Source organism: Notechis scutatus, chromosome 9, assembly GCF_049901735.1.
Source record: "Notechis scutatus isolate UNSWTSFEM ecotype Mainland chromosome 9, rNotScu1.2, whole genome shotgun sequence".
Lineage (NCBI taxonomy): Eukaryota > Metazoa > Chordata > Lepidosauria > Squamata > Elapidae > Notechis > Notechis scutatus.
Genome location: NC_142017.1, coordinates 6807531 through 6813800, shown reverse-complemented (window position 1 = coordinate 6813800; position 6270 = coordinate 6807531).

Sequence of the window (6270 nt, the reverse complement as noted above, 5' to 3'; positions counted from 1 at the left end):
GCTGAAAAAGGTGACCTAGGTGACCATTTTTCAAAACTGCTTAAAACTGTAGCAGCGCCACCCTCCCCCCCCCCATGGTCACGTAATCAAAATTCAGATGCTTGATAACTGACTCATATTTACGATGGTTGCGGTGCCCACCAAGTTCCTGTGATCCCCCTTTTGCCACCTTCTGGCAAGTAGAGTCAAGGGGGGGCGAAGCCAGATTCACTTAACAGTGTGGCCATTGGTCACATTTACAGGTCTGCAAAGCAAAGGAAAAGCTGCAGGAAGATCATAATTACAGCATCATAACCGCGATATCACTTAGGGACTGCTTTGCTTAACAATAGGGTTAATCATAGGCCAGTCCCAGTTAGGGTCCCTTAAAGGAAGACTACTACCTAGAATCTGCTCTTGTTCTTGGTCAAATGACATTGAGGCTTGTTATTTGTTTACTTAGTAATTTCTGTCCAATTGTAAGTCAATGAAGGACTCTCTGCAGTTCAGAGGTAGAACTTAATATGCAATTAAAATGTCCACTGCAATTTACTTTAACACAAAAGGTGGTAGAAAAACACTACAATAGCAAGGCATAGCATCACTCTTCAAATATGCTATGGAAAATTCTGGGTATTAAGCACAAACCTGAGATGTTCTTACAGGGAATAATGGCAGAGAAGTTTAGTAAAGCTGATACCTACCTAATAATACACACAATCATGGCGGCAAGAATGCTATTTGCTCAAAATTGGAAGGCTAGAGAAATTCCTAGGGAAGATGAGGTGATAGATAAGATATTACAATGCACCGAAATGGAGAGGCTGACGTTAGAACTGAAGGATAAAGACGAGTCAGAATACCACAAAATATGGAATAAATTTTACCAATGGAGGGACATGACAAGGGAGTTCACGAGATGGAATAAGGACTAAAGGTGACATAGGAAGGATGTGAGAGACTATATAAGTTACCTGAGCAGTAATGGGAAAGAATTAAAAAGTATAAAGATTAAATGCATATATGTATATACATCTGTATAAATGTACATAATTTCTTTCTAAGTGTAATAAGTATTGACAGAAATGTATGTCAAAGAAGACCACCGTGTTCAATGTTTTCAATGGTTTTTTATTTTTTAATAAAATTTATAAAAAAATAATAATCTGTGTATTAAGCTGTATGTGGGGGGAATTTCAAGAGGGAGGCTGGTCTAAAGGGCTGATATTTCCATCTAGAAACAACATATTTTGAACTTGGCCATCTCATCTACATGGGGAATTTCAAAGTGGCTTCTCCCAGAAAAAAATTGTGCCACACTTTCTATTTCCCACTCAGTTTCTGGAGATGCTGAATTAACAATTCCAGTAGATTAAAAGCAAAGTACATTTATTTATTGTTTTGTTTTATTTGTCAATTGCTTACAAGATAATAGGCACAGGTATAAACATGAGCAAGAATACAGGAAAGAGGTACGAATAAATGGGGACAATAGGACAGGGACGATAGGCACGACAGTGCACTTATGCACGCCCCTTACAGACCTCTTAGGAATGGGGTGAGGTCAATAGTGGATAGTTTGAGGTTAAAGGAGTGGGGGTTAGAGGATGTGACATATTCTTGTTATTGTCAACAGAATGAAACTGATGTACAGATGCAAAGATAATAAGAGACATGGACACCTGCTTCTCTTCGTTCATTTTCTCTGTACTTTCACAGCCGCTGCTGCTGACTTCCCTGACAGGCTAAACTTGAGTCTTGCTGCCATCAGCTGTTAATAGGGAGCCAGTGCAGCTCCCAGCCATAAAATGAATGCAAATCTGACAATGTTCTAATTTTAGCATTGTAAAAAGCGGAAGCTACAAGTGCAATCAATCAGAATAGAGCTGTTCCACTGGTTAATTGTTCTCACTGTTCATTCCAGGTTGCTTCTGTCCTTGGTTAGTTTCCACCCATTGCTTCTTGTCTTGCCTTCTGGTGCTTTGGATAAATAAGTTGACCATTCCTGCATGGGTCAAACAAAATGGTGAAAGCTCAAAGAAAGCATATAGATGACTAGCTCGATACCCAGGCTTCGCTACGAAACTACGTGGTCGGGCTTAAGTTTTTGGGGAGGAAAATAAGGGGAAAACAATTCTGCCTCTGCCTACCAGCATCTATTGGTATTTATCTGGCTAGCGTCCTGTCAGTGTGCCAGAGAGTTGAGGGCTGTTTGGAAACTGAAGAAGTATTTTCTGTGTGAGCAAGAAGGAGACAGCAAGGAGCCTGGGCGTGGCTTAGCTCAACTGTTCTGTACTAAAGCTGCTGGGTGCTGTGAAACTAAAACTAAAACTGAAACTCCTCCTCTGCTTGTGTTTTGCATTTGGAACAGATTTCTTTTCAGGTGGGGAGGGGGAGTAGAACTCCTTAGCATCAGAGCGTGTTAATAATAATATACGAAATAGTAATGCTCTGATGGTCATTTTGAAAAATCCTTTCTTAGTGAACACCTAGTCCAAACCGGTAGAATACCACCCCTGGATTCAACGCCTAGACCAGCAATGGCTAACCTTTTCATTGCCGTGGGCTTGCACCCATAATGCAATGCACGTTCAACCCCCCATGGTCCCCTGCCTCCTTGTGCATGCATGTGGGAGCCCTCCCCCCGCACTGCCTCCACGCATGTGCACACATCTCCCGTATGTGCCCCACCCTGCATGCATGGTAGGTACCCGAAAATCAGCTGGCTGGCAGGAGGCTCACGCATGCTCAATGGAACTGAGCTGGGGCGACGGCTCATGTGCCCGCAGAGATGGCTCTGCATGCCACTTCTGGCATGTGTGCCATAAGTTCGCCCTCACAGGCCTAGACTCTCTCAGCGTTACAAGACTTTGGTGACAATGGTGGTGTTTACTTAAGCACACCGAGAAAGCCTTCTGCCGGATTGGGTTGCCAGGATATACTCAATCTCCCCAATTCTGCCAGTTTGGATGCAGCTTGAGAATTGCTGTCAAAACAGTTCCCTGATTTTGCCTTGGGATATTCTAAGCCAGTTGCTAAGAGCTCGGGGTGGGGTGGGGAAATTATGAATATATAAACCGAGAGAGCAGCCAAACATTTCCCCAGTTATAGTCACGGTGGCCGCAGAGGCTGGGTGTTAGCAATTTTAATTAATGGACGGCACATCTGGTTTTCGAGAACGATGCTTGGAGCACTTTTCGGAGCGCCTTAATTAGGTATTAAAACCTGCAGGTGTTCTGGCATCCGCTGACTTGGCTGCTCGGAGTTCATACAGGGAGATGTGGGGATGTACAGAAAGCCTCCGCATTTGGGCGTATGGTGTGTCGCGCTAAGGTTCTGCCTCCTTTTAATTTTACATTTTCAGGCACAACTGGGTGGCCAAGAAAAATAGTGAGGTAGACCAGGAAACAGTTTTCATCAGGAACTTCTGATTCACAAGCTGATGTGAATGGCATCCTGAAGTATACAAACGCTTTTGTGCAATTGTGGTACACTTCCCACCATTGCTGAATTAACAGAATAATGGACCTTGGAGGTCTTATCTCCTGTCCAGACAGGAAACCCTATAGCATTTCAGGCAAATGGCTGTCCAATCTCTTACCCGACTTGTATACTCTACTGACTCTGCAGGTTTCTTCCCCAAATACAAAAACTTAACCTAGACTGTCTACTATTGACCCACCCCTTTCCTAAGAGGTCTGTAGGGGGGATCGCATAAAGCGCACCAACGCGCCTACCGTCCCTGTCCTATTGTTTCCTTTTATTTTTCTTATATGTACCCATTCATGTATTCATAACTATGTATACACTTATACTTATTATCTTGTAAACAATTGACAAATCAAATAAATAAATACATAAATAAATCTCTTCTTGAAAACCTCCAGTGTTGGAGCATTTACAACTTCTGGAGACAACTGATTAATTGTTCTCACTGGTTCTCTCCTTGCTTAGTTTCCATTTGTTGCTTCTTGTCTTGCCTTGAATGCGCCAACACTGGAGGTTTTGAAGAACAGATTAGACAACCATTTGTTTAAAATGGTGTAGAGTTTCCTGCTTGAGCAGGGGGTTGGAGTAGAAAACCTCCAAGCTCCCTTCTAACTCTGTTCTTCTGTTATTATTCAGGTGCCCTGAATTTGAATATAATCCAAATAAGGCTGTGTGTGCGAACGTGTGAGGATATCAATGTTTGATCTGCTAAAGGTTATCCCTCACTCCTGAGATAGACCCAGGACCCTTTGAAAATTTTATAATCTATTCCCCTCTTCTCAGCAATGTCTCTTTCATTCTTATCATCTCTAATTCCGAACAAGAAAACGTGGTTAGCTCTTTTCACCCTACCTTAGCGTGCAAACACAAAACGTATGTCTGAACCTATGCATAATGAGATTTGAGTAGACACATTCAGATCTGCGCTGATTTAGAACATACCTTTTCCAAAGGCTTTTGGTTTACTATTTTGTTTTTTCCAATCAAATCTGGGTCTTATGGTGGTTTATCAGGAGGGATTCCTTTTCTTGGAAAGACCTATCCTGATTAATATTGGATAAGAACCAGTAGGGGGCATCATGTCACTACTGTAACTCTTTAGAGACCGTTGTTCTCCGTAGAGTGTTGTAGTTTCAAACTAAATTTCGTTGTTGTTGTTGTTTGTTTATGGCATTAATCCTGAGGTTGCCCTGCCATGAGCAATAATAACTTTCACCTTTGACTTTACACCATAAAATATAATGCATCGTTCCATGACTCTTGTAACTGTGGCTATCCATAAATTCATCTTCAGATAAATGAAGCACCACATCATGTGGTATTTGTACAAAGGAGTGGTCCCTAAGTGCAGAATAAATGGTATGTATTCCAAAAAATAAGAAGACAGTAAAGTATGGGTGAAATTTTTTCTACCAAAAATTAAATATTGTGTGTGTGTGTATATATGTATGTGTGTAAGTGTGTGTCTATCTATCTATCTATCTATCTATCTATCCATCCATCCATCCATCCATCCATCCATCCATCCATCCATCTATCTATCTATCTATCTATAATATTTTATATATATAAATAGAAACAGGGTAACGCTTGTCTGTTGACCGTAATAAAAAAATGGATTGAAATAGGAACATGATGCCTTTTTCCTTACAGTTCAGTTTAATTAATGGAACTGTGGATGTAAAAAGGCTGGGTTGAATTCATTATCTTTGCCACGCACAGAAATGTCTTCCACCAGTAGAAAAATCAGACGTTGAAGAGAAATAAACTGGAATATATTCTTGATATCCTGACTTTCAGTGCATATGGTTTTTGTGTGTCTGAGAACACATTCAGACTTTCAATGCACACATTCTGCTATACGTTGCACTTTTAAAGAGGAAGACAGAGGAAAATTCCCAAATCCCACCCCCATTGCATCCAGATAGTTACAAGATATCCCCGTTGTGCTAAAACAGTTTTTTTTAAAAAAACAACAACACTGTGATTTATTGAATAACCTGTGATTGGGTTCACACAGTGCACTAAACCATAAACCATAGTTTGCACACTATAATGGTTAGGCCTGCACATTGCAAATGAGACATGGTAGCGCAGTGGTTAGAATGTGGTACTGCAAGCTACTTCTGCTGACTGCAGGCTGCAGTTCGGCAGTTCAAATCTCACCAGTTTCAAGGTTGACTTAGCCTTTCATCCTTCCGAGGTGGGTAAAATGAGGACCCAGATTGTTGGGGACAATATGCTGACTCTGTAAACCACTTAGAGAGGGTTGTAAAACACTGTAAAGCGGTATATAAGTCTAAGGGCTATTTCTACTGTCTTACATTGTAAACTTTGAAGCCCTTGTGCTTTGTGTTCTGTCTTTTAGAGCAGGGGTCCCCAACCGCCGGTCCAGCGGACCGGCACCGGGCGCGGAACAAGCCTTACCGGGCCGCTGGTTGCTGGGCGCCGCCATCTTTTTGGTAAAAGTGCTTCCGTGAGCTTTTCCGGGTAGAAAGCTCACCGAAGCGCTTTTCGTCATAAAAGATGGCGGCGCCAGCACTTCGTGAGCTTTTCCGGTAGAAACCGCTTTCTACCCGAAAAGCTCCCCGAGCTGCTTGCGCCGCCATCTTTTTGACGAAAAGCGCCCGGTGACGCCACCGGAAGCGCTTTTTCGTCATAAAAGATGGCGGCGCCCAGTTGACGCCGGTACACGGCGCGGCGCCCAGCTGATGCCGGAACCGGGCTGCGGCGTCGAAAAGGTTGGGGATCCCTGTTTTAGAGTCTCCCAAAGTTGCTTTTGAATTTGACAAAAGAAAGAAC